The 13,213-nt window shown below is 38.1% G+C and overlaps 1 pseudogene; it reads left to right on the forward strand.

Moving 5' to 3' along the window:
• The first annotated feature begins 3,311 nt into the window (after positions 1–3,311).
• LOC147642777 (uncharacterized) lies at positions 3,312–3,846 on the forward strand (annotated as a pseudogene).
• Positions 3,847–13,213: the final 9,367 nt, after the last annotated feature.

A 13,213-nucleotide genomic window follows, 5' to 3' on the forward strand; every position in this document is an offset into this window, starting at 1 on the left:
GGGCGGCGTAGTTAGCGCGCATAAAAAATGGCGGTTTCCGACGCAAGTAAAATGCAAAAAAAAGAGAAGAAGTGGGTAGAAAAAAAACTGCGGACAGGGTGAGCTGGCTGTCGTTAAAGCGAGAGAGAGGGTCTAACGGGGGAAGGCACAATAAAAAAAAAATGCTAAAACACAGTGTATATAGAAAAAAACGGCGAGCAGAATCCACCCCATTTCCACGGACATCCAGCAGACGTCGACGTCCCTCACTCACACTAATACTAGTACAGAGCACAGTAATTACCCATACAGATGCAGCGGCAAATGGAGAAATCGTCATCATCATCATCATCGTCGGCGTCATCATCATCATCATCATCATTATATTAATAGTGATGGGAGGGTTTCCCCATATACAGTAAGAAAAGCGGAAAATTCTGAACTTGATTTTATAAAATTCTATCCAATTTAGGAGTAAAAACTATATAGAAATGTTAATTTAAGGTTAAAATTCTTTAACAGAAATACATGCAATATTTGTGTCTTTTAAATTGATTTTAAATCTTCAACAATTTCTGTGGCAATCTTTAATTATCAAAAAATCTTTCTAAATGTATATCAGAAACCAATTAACTATTGCTTGAAATAATGGATATTTATGTATTTAAGATGTATATTTTATTTCAATTAATATTTTAAACAGAGAGTACTTTTTACAATTATCTTTGGGAACAATTATCTTATATTTAGTTAATAATTATCGCTGGGTTTTAAATAAATGTATTTGCTATTTTATTTGCGATTTATATTTGTTACTTTTTAGATTTGCTTGGCCAACCTAAATATGTTTAATATACCAAAATATGTTTAATAATTATTTCCCCATCTAGAAAACACAACCAAATTATTTCCTGTGCATCAGAAAATCAGTGTACTAGCGAGGTCCTGGCAAGGCATCCAGAAATAAGCGCTTATAATCGCCATAAAGCGCCATATCTGAGTTTGTATGGGTAAGTTTAGCACATTCAATTAGTTGACTTTGCAGTGGCGGCAAATCCAACATCCACAACCAACATCCAGCATCCAGCATCCAGAATGCAGAATGCAAAAAATAAAACATCCGAACGGGAACATATTTGCGGTTGGCAACCGACCAAAGGCGGCACAAAAGCCTGCCTCAGCAGCGTGCGGCGGCAATTGTTGCTATGCCCGCCCACCTGCACCTGCCCCTGCCTGTTCCCGCTCCCAATGACCTCAACCCCCTTGGGGCCGCCAGCCCCCTGACCTTTGCCATGGCCGCCAGTGCGGGAGGAGCTCTCAAAAAATCAGGCAAGCGGCAGGCAGAAAGCATAATACAACGGTAAACAGCCATGCGGGTGCCTTTACAAAAAAGCAAAATAAGGGAAAAATAAAGGAGCCCTGCTTAAAAATAAGATATACTTTATAAAAGTTACAAAAAAAAAAAATAATACAAATAATATAAAATAATAAAACCTGTTTCTGCCTTTGCACCACTCCTGGTTTCCTTTGAGCCCTGCCCCACGCCTCATTAGCCTTTGTTTCGTCCTTAAAGCTGCTCTGTTAAGCATCGAATTCCTATAAGCCAGAACTTTTGCAACGATTATCGCTGAAGCGATCTAATTTATGGCTTCGTCCTTCGACAGCAGATCGAAAGGAGCCCGGCGACTATAACTCAAGATTCCGAGATGCCATCAAGCAAAACGAGACGAACGATAGATCAAGATCAAGCAGATGTGCCTAAGACGAAGGGCCTATCAATCAACCAAGAAAGGTGGAAAGTGACTAAAAAGGAACCTGTTTTTGAAATTAGCAAAAATACAAATTAACAGAGGTCAGGCAAGGGGGTTAGTCAAATTACTCTTTGCAGTAAATAATAAATAAGGTCAACTAGAAATAATATCTAAAGGTACCTTTTCAAAACAAGTTATTCCTAAGACACCTAAAAAGCCTTTTAAAGGAGAAACCTGGCGTGAACTTTTTTAACAAATAACATTTTTTTTACTAATTTTACAAATTTGCAAATTGTTTCCTATTTCAAGTACTTGAATAAAGAAAAGAACACAATTAAGAGGATTATAAAATAAGTATCAGAGATATATGTACTATATCATAATAACTAAGCACTTAAATAAATAACCAAGCTTAAGACCATGTAGATCATCTATGAAAAATCTCAGTCACAGTTTGATCCTTTTACTAATTTTACAAATTAGCTAAATGTTTCCTATTTCAAATACATGAATAAAGAAAAGAAGAGGATTATGAAATAAGTATCAGAGATATGTATATGATAATAATAACTAAACACTTAAATAAGTGACCAAGCTTGAGACCAAGTAGATCCTCTATGAAAAATCTTAGTCACAGTTTTATTCTCAAATATATTTCGTCCTAACTTGTTGGCAATTACTTTGACCTGATCCTATATAGTATAAAATATAAAACAACTGCAACTCCATTCACGTTAGCCAACTCCATATTGCGTTGGGTCAGTAAAGCGTGGGAACATTGCGCGAAAAATCGAATAAAAATGTGTCAATGCCGCGAAAGGGGGAATCGGCCGCCGACTGAAACTGGTCAGTGGACAGTGGCCATTGACCAAATGCAGTGTTGTTGGCCAGCCTGACAGTCTGTTGTTGGCCAGCTGCGTGACCCTCGGAGAAGCGGCGGAACGAGGTGCACATGTGCATATGCCAAATGCAATCACGATGTCGCGATTTCCAAAACGAATGACGGGAAGTGCGCGCAGATACACAGATACTCGGATACACAGATACTCGGCTGCAGGGGGATGCGGATGAAAACGGCAGCCACTGATGAGGGGTCAACACACCTGGCCCAAGGCACTTCACCTTGCCGTGGGTCAGTTACCAACCGACCACAAATAAAGGACGAGCGAGGCGAGAGGCGAGGGTGTTTTCTAGCTAATTGCTTAATTACAATCCCCGGACAAGAAGGTCAGCCGAGGAAAACTGGGTCAGAAAAGCCGGTCGGAAAAAAAAGGGTTATGCGGAAATCTTAATGAGTTTCAGCCACCCCGCGTCCCGCGACCCGCGTCCTTGGAATGTTTTCTAATTAAAAGCACAATGACCCGTCGGCAACGACCCTTTTTTTGCCGGACAAGGAGCTGGGGGAGCTGGGGGCTATGCTAATGAGTCCGGCACGCACTTTGGTGTCCTGGAAAATTAATTATCAAGTGTTGAACTTGAACTTGGCCTGACCGTTTTTAAAGCCGGCTTTTATTGATTTTTTGGTCGCTCCTTCAACGGGTTGGAGAGTGCAGAGTGGACCTTGTCTGGTGGCCACATGTCATGGCCAAAGATTTAAATCGGAACCGACAGCCGGACGAGGCAGCGGCAGTCTCTCTGTGTGTGTTTTTTGCCCGATTTTTGCTTCCCCTTTTCGGCGAACCCTTTTTTTTTGTGAGTGCGCGCTTTGTCCTTTGGTTGGTCGAGTGGCTCAACCCTTTTTCGGGCTGGCAGGACGCTGGGCAGGACTTTGACAGGATGCTGGTCGCTGGCACACCGTAATTGCTTATTTAAGCGCGCGGCTTTATCCTTCAACGGGATGCCAGGATATGCAAACAGGGCAGCGTCGAGGAGCGGAAAATAAATCTAAAAAAAAAAAAACAGAACGCAGTGCGAAACAAAGGCCAAGCAAATGCCCCGTGTAATTACAGGACGAAGGGGACAGGAGGTCCAGGGGCGGGGCAGCTGTCTAGCCGGACCATCCAGGAATATTCAGAGGAATCCAGAAATCCAGGAGCATCTCGAAATGAACTGCCGGCGAGGAGAAAGGATCAAGGGTAGCAGCGGCGAGCCACGGGTCGTCGTGCGTGCATATTAAAAATGTTTCCCAACGAATTTTTCGGCTGCTTTTGGTCCAGCTTGGACTTTGGCGGAGGGTAGGGATTGATGAGGTAAATACACTCGGAAAATATTTACCAAAAAGATTAATAAATAGAGTTTATAGAACGAGAAAGAGAGTTCTTAAGTTTTTCTATATTGATATTAGAAATGGTTAGATACTGATTATATATGTTATAACCATTAAGACCAAGAGTTATCTTTTATTTTCTTACAAAATGTTTAATTTGTTAATAACGAATGAGGATAATCTGTACTTTATTCTATTTTTCAAATAATATTTTCTTCCACTAACTAAATTCTGCTTTCCTTGTAAACACCTAATATACTTTCAGTATAGTAAACCTTATCTCTACTACTTTTTTCAAGTGCATTTAAAGGGTTGGGCAGCTTTTAACTGTTCACCGAACTGTGAGGTCCTCGCTCTCCTCAGAAAAAAAGAAAAAACCCTCCTCTGTCCCGCTAAATAAAGAGCAGCTGTCGCTATCTCCTTGTCCATATCACCATCTCGGAATCTGAACGGTTCCTGGGGTCATCTCGTCACTCGACCTAACGGGGTGGATCCGATCGATCTTCCTGCCTGCCCTTCTGGGGTTTTCACAGACTATCGCTTCGGAGCTTCGCTTCGATGTTAGATGGGCAAACACTAAACTGCGGACAGCTGGCCGACCGGCAATCGCAAACAACTTTTGTTAACAACTCAATAAGCATGGTAACAATTGCAGAAAAAGCTGCCACGAGACTGACCGTTCATAAATTATAACCAGTTGTCTCTTGGTTTAGTGCAGGGTACAAGAAAAGAATGCCAAATAGCACTTTTAAAAGCATAGTTAATCAGTTTAAAAGATATATAAAGTATAATATTCCTTACTAATAGGTGTTGATATATCTGGTAATAATTAAATGTATATTATTAATTTAAACCTCTCTTATATATTCCTTCTGAGTTTCTAATGATTTTTTCACTTATACCAAAATTTGTACCACAACTACATATCTTAGCATTATGTCGAATTAAATGCTTTATAAATAATTAATAATATTTCATGTTGCACACCTTTTCCCTATGCTCTGATTGGTTTTTACAAAAAAAATGAGCAGCTTGCTAAAGCATTTTTCAGTCTTAATGACACTAAACGAAGGTAGACGACGACTTGAGCTGGATATAGCATTCATATATGTAGAAAATCACCATACAACCGATACAAGAAATAACTGAAATTATTGTCAATTAATTACAAGCGACTGGGGCTGGTCTTTGACGCGTTTGACAGACGGTAGGAGTTGTCCATAAATAGCAGGCGTGCGACGTTCTCTCCATATATATTCAGGTGCCTCAGGTGCACAATTGGACAGGGAAGGAGACTTAAGAGGGGATTTTAGACAATTAGAAGAAATTACTTATTAAACCATTCATAATAAAATTAAATAATGATAGTAGATAAGCTATATTTTAAACTTGTAAACTTGTATATAACTTTGCTTTGCTAGCATTCATTTCAATATAATAAATTTTATAAAAATTCGAATCTATTTGTGTAATCCCTTTAAAGACACCACCTCTGCTCGCCGCCTTTTGGCCTTTTGCTAGTGTGGCTTAGCTGCCTAAATGGCTCAAAGCGCTTTTCGCCCGGCATTTGCATAGACTAAAGACCAGGCCGCTTTGGGCCAAGAGCGGCAAAGGCGGCAACAATTGCTGGCATGTGAGCAGCCGATCGCAAGTAATAAACGAATGTAATAATAATGAATTTTAATGTCGCGCATTAACAATTCTTGGATTTTAATTGGTCCACCCAGGCGATCAGAGTCTGAACCTGAATCGGTATCTGTATCTGCATCTGTATCTGTATCTGTTTCTGACTCCGACTCTGGGCCGTGTGGGCTGGCATAAATTGTCGCTGTTGATATGATTTAGTGACATGGAACAATGCACTGGAATTTATGGCAAAGGCTCTCCAATGCTTTTAAGCGGATTATGTCCGAGCTCTGCGGTTTGGCGTGTAAATAAAATTCAGTTGTAATTTGTCAGCAAACATGACAAAATCGACTAGCTCGGTCTCAAGCTAAAGCTCATTCGCATTCGCATTCGCATTCGCATTCAGCCATTCGAAATGTTCGTAAAATGTTAATGAATGCACAAATCATAATGGAAATATTTCTCTTCTTGATCGAAAAATAAAACGAGTAAAAGAGGAGGCGTATCCCAGCAATCGATAAGCGACAAACCGAGGGCGTTACCATTCGAATTGGAAGGGGCTTCAGATCGTAGAAGTGGATTTAAGGCGGTGGCACCGCTTCCATTAGGGAATCTGCTCAATCAGTGTCAACGATAAACTAATTTTTATTGCCCCACGGAGGGGCAGTCTTTTAAATGAGGGAGTTTAGGTTCTATAAGAGGCATGGTTACATTATTATATAAATATATATAATATATATTAATATAATTAGATCTTTGCTTTATTAAAAACATAGGGAAATAATACTCTGAATTATGATTTGATAGGAGATCACAAAGGGAATAAATTAAGGCATAGGTTATTTACAAAAAAATATAATAGTGGATTAATAAAGTCAAGTTTTAATGGTTTTAACTTTTAACCATTTATCATTTACTTTTCTTGGACAATATTAATAAACCGATTAGCAAATACATAATCTTGATGATCGATAGTAGAGTATTTCGTCGGCGTCTTCTCTGAACCAAGGACCTCACACATCTTTGCCTTCGCCCTGATTTGCAATCCTTTTGCTGCCTTTTGGCCAAAGCCATAAAAGTTTTATTTATTTGCGATGGCGCTACAAGCAATGGGTGGGATCTTCATTAGCGCTAAAATGGTTTTCCAATTTGTAGCCACCGGCATAACTAACTTTCCACCTTGCACCGCCCAAGCCACTCTGAAGAGACTATGGAACCACTGACCACCGGCCAAGAGAGGCCACCTGTGCAGGTAAGGGTATGGAAAATGTAGCTAAAATCTAAAGTTGCTTGAAGAATATCTATATTAATGTATATATTATATACAAATAATAACAGAAAGCCTTCCCCAAATATTATGTTTACTTTAAATACTTTATAAATTAAATTAATATGCTTTCGTTAACACATATTTTGTACATATTTAACTACAAAATAGCCAAGCGCCTGGCACTGCTAGCAATTTGCAATCGAATTATGGCCATCAGGGAGATCGTCTTGGTTTATGAAGTCGTAAAGAGCACTCCCCTGTTGCCTGCACCTGTCTCTGCCTACAGATCCCTCCCCTTCGGATTTTCCTCCCAACCCAGAAAAGGAGGCTTTCATCCAGAACAGAACAGAGCAAGTGCAGCGGAGGAGCTGGCGGCATCAGCATCTGTCACATGCAATTAGAGTGCGCACCACACACTAATTAACTGCAAGGCGGCCTCCGCTCACCTTTTGAAGTGAAGGGTGAGCAGGTGGGCAGGTGGGCAGGTGGGATATCTGGGGCCGTAAGCATCCTTATAATGTCGCAGCGCCACTCGAGGATTTCCCAGAGGCAGGGACACAGCAGTTTGTCAACAGGAGACACGCGAAATGAAAAGAAATTGCCACTGTCTGCCGCTGGTTTGCTTTTTACGCCTGGCAGCAGCAGCATCAGCATCAGCAGCAGCAGCAGCAACGGAAAATAACCGGGGAAAATGAAGGAAAAGTAGTAGTAGGGAAAACAACGAGTAGAGGGGCGACAAAGGCAGAGGGCAAGCCAAAGGGAAACCCGAGGTATATGTAGAAAGGGAAACGCCAAGGAAACGCAGCCATCTGCACGAATTGTAATTGAAAAGATTTCCCTTGAAGGAATTACAAGAGCGTGGCGAGGATCCCTACCAGCTTTTCAGTTTTTCATCTCTCCTCCTCCCAAAAAAGAAAAGCTACGAATTTAATAAGGACACCCGCGGCAAGTTTATATTGTACTTTGTGTGAAAAATAATAGTTTTCTAACCAGACTGAATTGGCCAGCGGCGAAGGCCGAAGAAATTTTAGGAGTTGGAGGCTCAGCGGGCTTCAAATAATTTTATTAACTGGAAAATATTCTGGCCCAGGCGTCGGCCTGAAATGCCCTCAAATATGCGGCTTAATGAAGAAATATTAGTGAGCCAAAGTCATAGCCAAAACCAAAGTCGAATGGAATTCAGCTTTCAGCTTTAAGGCATTTTCATTTAGCTTCCTTCCTCCTCGCTAACGCCTTTTTATCAGCTTCTCTTCGTTTTTCCCTGTCTTTCTGCGGTTTTGCAAATGTGGCAATGGCAAATGGAAAAGCTGAGGCATTTTTTAATGAAATCCCTGAAAGGAAGTCCAGCCACAAGGACTCGCGGATGAGCTACAAGTCAAAATTGATGGTGACGGTGGGAGTACAGTTGAGCCAGGACTTGCCACAGTGAAAAATGCGCTGGAGAAATTGGGAAACATTTCTAGGAAAAATAAGTTGAATATGTGAAGCTTTACGTTTTTTATAAAATATTTGATTATTAAGTGGAACTTAAATATTATATAAGACAAAAGGTAAATAACTTCGGGAATACGGAGTTTTTATACCTCCGCAGTTTGCACTTGAATTATACGATTGTATCAAGAATCGATCATAATCAGTTTACTTTGGGATTTCTTCAACATATCATAGTTTAAAAATCTCATAACTACGCCGAAAAAGCATTAATTTTAATTTGGAAAGCGTTCCCATGCTAGTTTTGATCGGGTTAACAAATCTTCATACTCAGTCTAAAATGTAAAATGTTTGCCTATTTTTGAACATTTTTACGAATTTATAATTTAAAAAAATTGGCTAAAATTTGTCAAAATTTTTGTTCTCATGTTTTTGGTACTCATTAACTAGGATTTTAATGGCGATTCAAAATATATATGACTTTTTGCTATCGTCAACATTTTGGACATTTTATGCCGTCAGAAACACGCACGAATTTGGATTTTTTCATTGATATTTATATATTATTTTATTTGATATTTTTTTAACCAATTGAAGTTTAAAAAACTCACAATTTGGCCAAAAATTGATTAATTTCAATTCGGAAAGCGTTGCTTTGCTTGTTTTCACCAGGTTAACAAATCTGCATACTCAGTTTAAAATGTAAAAGTTTTCACGATTTTCAATAATTTTAATGATGTATAAAATATAAAATTTTGCAAAAATTAAAAACAATTTTTTTGTTGTCTGTGATAGCTGGATTGAGTCGGCTATTGATGCTGATGAAGAATATTTATATATATTTATTTATAGGGTCAGAAACGATTCCTTCACAGCGTTACAAGCTTTTAACTATAATTAAGAATACCATGGAAATGTATAAAATTAACTATTACATTTATCAAAAAATTAATGATAAAAAATACATATTATTTTATTTCTTAATACATATTTCTGGTTCACTTTAATTTATTTCAATCCCATTTGTAGGGTACTTTTCGCCAAGTGTATGCCTCTTTGGTGACTGTACATTTATTTCTATTTTAGCCGGCTTTTCCCCGCTGAGCTTTTTGGCTGAAAACGAACTTCTTCTGGTTGGTTTGGCCAGCGTCTGCGGCATTTTCATTTGGCATCCGCGCCTGGGGAGTCACGGGGCCGGAGTTTGGGGTCACACAAAGGGGTCAGTTGCAAAGGTGGGCGTGGCCCAGGAAGAGAACAAAAAACCCCCGGGGAGGCGCCAATGAACTCAGGTGGCAAATTAAAGTATTAAAATAATTACTTGGCCTCCGCCCCACACAGACAATGCAATTATGAGCAGCAAATTGAGAAGGCCGCAGGGGCAAACCCAGCCCCTAGGGTATGTTACTTTCCCTCCTAATGAGAGTATCAACAATCGATATTCCAATCAATGACAACCGCACAATCGATCAGAAACAGAACGCAGAAAGCCAAAGGCAACAAAGTGATCAATCGGAGCTCGGAGTCCTGCGAACCCTGAACCCTCAGTACTGACTTTCGAGCGAGGGGTGAGATCCTGCTGGGGTGCAACCCCTCACATTTTTTTTTTTTGTGGCAGCAGAAAAGGATAATAGGCTTACACTTTTTTGTCTCGTCCACTTTTGTTTATTGTGAAATTTGCTCAAGCACTTGAAAATTTCGTGACTCTGCTTTATTGACTTCCAGGCGGTTCCGTCAAAATCCCATTTGTTTGTCAATAAATTTCCGCAAAAAAAAAGAGAAGAGAATACAGAACGTGGAAATCTGTGAAGAGGGAGGGAAATAGATATGGCTGGTTTATCTGTTATCCTGTTGCTATTTTCTGGTTCATTTTTTTGCTCTCTCCACGCCACTTGATTGATGTTCTAACATTGCCTGGCAAATTAATGTGGTTTTAAGTTAGTGGAAAGTTGTTTTTTTGATGGATTCTAATGAAGTTGTTTTTACAGAGGAAATCTTATGGAAAATGTCTCTATAATTGGTGGATAGTTAATGTTTTTTTTTTTGTGGAGGTTATTAATCAGGAGAATTGGGAGGAAGAGAGATAAATGAGGTGTGCTAATTTGTGGCTAGAAAGCTAAAGATGGTCGGAAAATGCTATAAATTAGATGTGTGTAGAAATAAGAAATTTAATAAACCTACAAAACATAAGTGGAATTAAATAAATAAAAAACATTATTATTATGTTATACAACAAAACAATATTTTTTAAAGAAAAGAAATTATATTATACAGCAAAATCTTGGTTAAAAGGAACAGAACCTATTACATGAATAAAAATATTAAAATCAATGGCCAATAATTTTGGTATTTTACTATAAAATTTATATTTTTAATAATATTTATAATATATTCAAGGCTAAATTTAAAGACGTTTATATTAAAAGGAAAAAACATTTAAATTAAAGTAAACTATAAAAATATGTTACTTATGAACTTTAAACCTAATAGATATATTAAAGCTATATTTTAGTATAAGCCATTTAAATATTTCTTTGTTTAGAGCTAAATATAACAATAGTTTTCCTAAGTTCTCAAGTTTTCCTGAATTTTAAGTCACTTATATTTCAGTAAAAGATCCTTAATTGCTCCAAATTCGCTTCACCCGATTTGGTATTCCCCTCTACAGATTCCTGAATTAAAACCCGATTTTTTTTCTGGCTGCTTTGAGTCAAAATTTATAACACTAAATGGAGAAGACAGCTTGTCAGTGGCAAATGCGCTTTTAGGCTAACAAGCGTAAGCGAAACAAACACGCCAACAACAGAGGAAAATCCATTTACATTAAAATTTATAGAGCATAAAGTGAGCGCTTTTTTATTTTAATTTCATTTCATTTCATTCCCAGCATCCCATACGGACAGGATGCAAAAAATTGTTACAGTTTGACTATAAAATTACATTTTTTGTCTGTTATTTTTTTGTTTCCTTTGCTTCTGGGTCCTTTATTGTTGAAAGAGAATATGTCAGCATGTGATTCCAAAGAGAAGAAAAAAAATAACGAAATCTGGAAACAAATTTTAATAAAAACTCACCGGAAATTATGTGCGTAAGGCAGGGGGATGGGTAGAGGGGAGGAAATATATATATATTCACCTATATAGACCATGGACCGTAAGTACGCAGCAATATTGTTGTCAGGGATATTTTGTTCACCTTTTTTTTCGGCATTTTCTCTTGTTTTTTTTTTGGGTTTTTGTTTTTTTTTTTTATTTTGTTTTTTATTCTGTTTGGTGTTGTGTTCCGTTCACTCTGCCACACTATTTTAATTTTTCCGCGTCGCTTTCTGTGCGGCACGAACAATTGAATTATTTCGAGAGAAGGTACGAGAAAAGCCGAGGGGTGGACCAATTCCCATTAGCCGAGTGCCACCCCACGATCATCATCGTCGTAGGCACAGCCCAGGGGGAGTTCCGTCCTCATCAACGCCTCGCCGAAGACCAGAATACAAAAAAATCATCATCGAAAAAAAATCTGGAGAAAAAATGTGAATAAACGGATCCTGGAAAAAATTTGTAGCAAAAGTTGTACGACGTGACTGCTGGCAAGTTTCCCGTTTTTTTATGTTCTATTATAATGTTTTTTTTGTTTTGTTATAAATTTTTAGACGACTTGATTGGAATGTCAGATAAAGTCAAATGGATTTCAGCGTAAATTAAGTTGCCACAAAAATGGAGAATTTCACCCAAGTCAGCTGCTGGTTTCAGACGGAAAAAGTTTACAGAGGATAATGATTTTTATAAGGGAAAATATTTGACAGAAATTTATGAGATTATTATTATATTAGAAACTATGGTTTGTTAAGGAAGTTGTTTAAAATAAATTCATAGTTTATAATTTTGATACATCTATTTTAAAAATATTTCAAATACAGAATTACGTTCATTTATATTTCTCTTGGAATAAATGCTTTTATCTATTTAAAAATGTATTAAATTAATTTGTAGTAAGTTGCTTTAAAATGAACTTTGTCCAATATAAAACGTACTGCAAACAAATATATATCTAAAACTGAACTGGTTGATGATAATTTGTTTTAACCTCTCTAAAATGCGTGACAATTATATAGATAACATTTAAATTAATCGAGTTTATTAATTATATTCGCAGCTTAAGAAGCAGACTCATAATAATGCAATAAAAACTTTAAGAATAAGGCCATATCTTTCCCAATAATCTTCCATCCTTTAAACCTTAACTTAAAATTGATATAAGGTTCCTTTATTACAAAACCCTAAAAAATATATAAAAAGGATATATTTATGTTCACAAAACCGGTTAGACCGGTCTTCATTCTTTACGAAATATAGTGGTATTTTTTATGAAAATATTTGAGCCATTTCGCATATGAATATCCCAGCAGAACGAATAAATTATAAACCCTTTTTCTTCGGACCAATTCTGGCAGGCAGCTGGACAAGTTTCGGGTGAATTCAGGTAGGAATTCAATTAAAATCGGTGGAAATAGGAAATAGGGATGGGAAGTAGGGCAGCAGCATCCTTCACAAATCCAAGGCCCAAACACGGAAGCAGCAAAAACATTACACATAAAACACAGATGATCGCCACACATTGTGAGAACACAATCACATAATATCGGAATAGCGACCGATCTCCCATTCATTCATTATGCGGCATTCATCCTTTCACCCTTTTTCGCGTTGACAAAACTGTTGCCTTCGTTTCTAATGCCGCATTATCCTTCGGCCGGGACTGGGTCCTGCGAAGTGACATTCCATCTAATTTGAATATTGCCGCTGTCGGTCGTCCTTTCCCACGATTTATGTTTATGATTCGCCGTCGAGCGAAGAAGAAAGGACCTCCTTTTCAGGCTTCTTTGGCACTCGACAAGCGATGCCTTAACCCCTAGCTATGCTAATGCAGTTGCCATAAATTCGGAAAGAGAGAGAGAGA

The sequence above is a fragment of the Drosophila serrata genome, unplaced genomic scaffold (genome assembly GCF_035046125.1).
Source record: "Drosophila serrata isolate PLE 108 unplaced genomic scaffold, ASM3504612v1 contig_359, whole genome shotgun sequence".
Lineage (NCBI taxonomy): Eukaryota > Metazoa > Arthropoda > Insecta > Diptera > Drosophilidae > Drosophila > Drosophila serrata.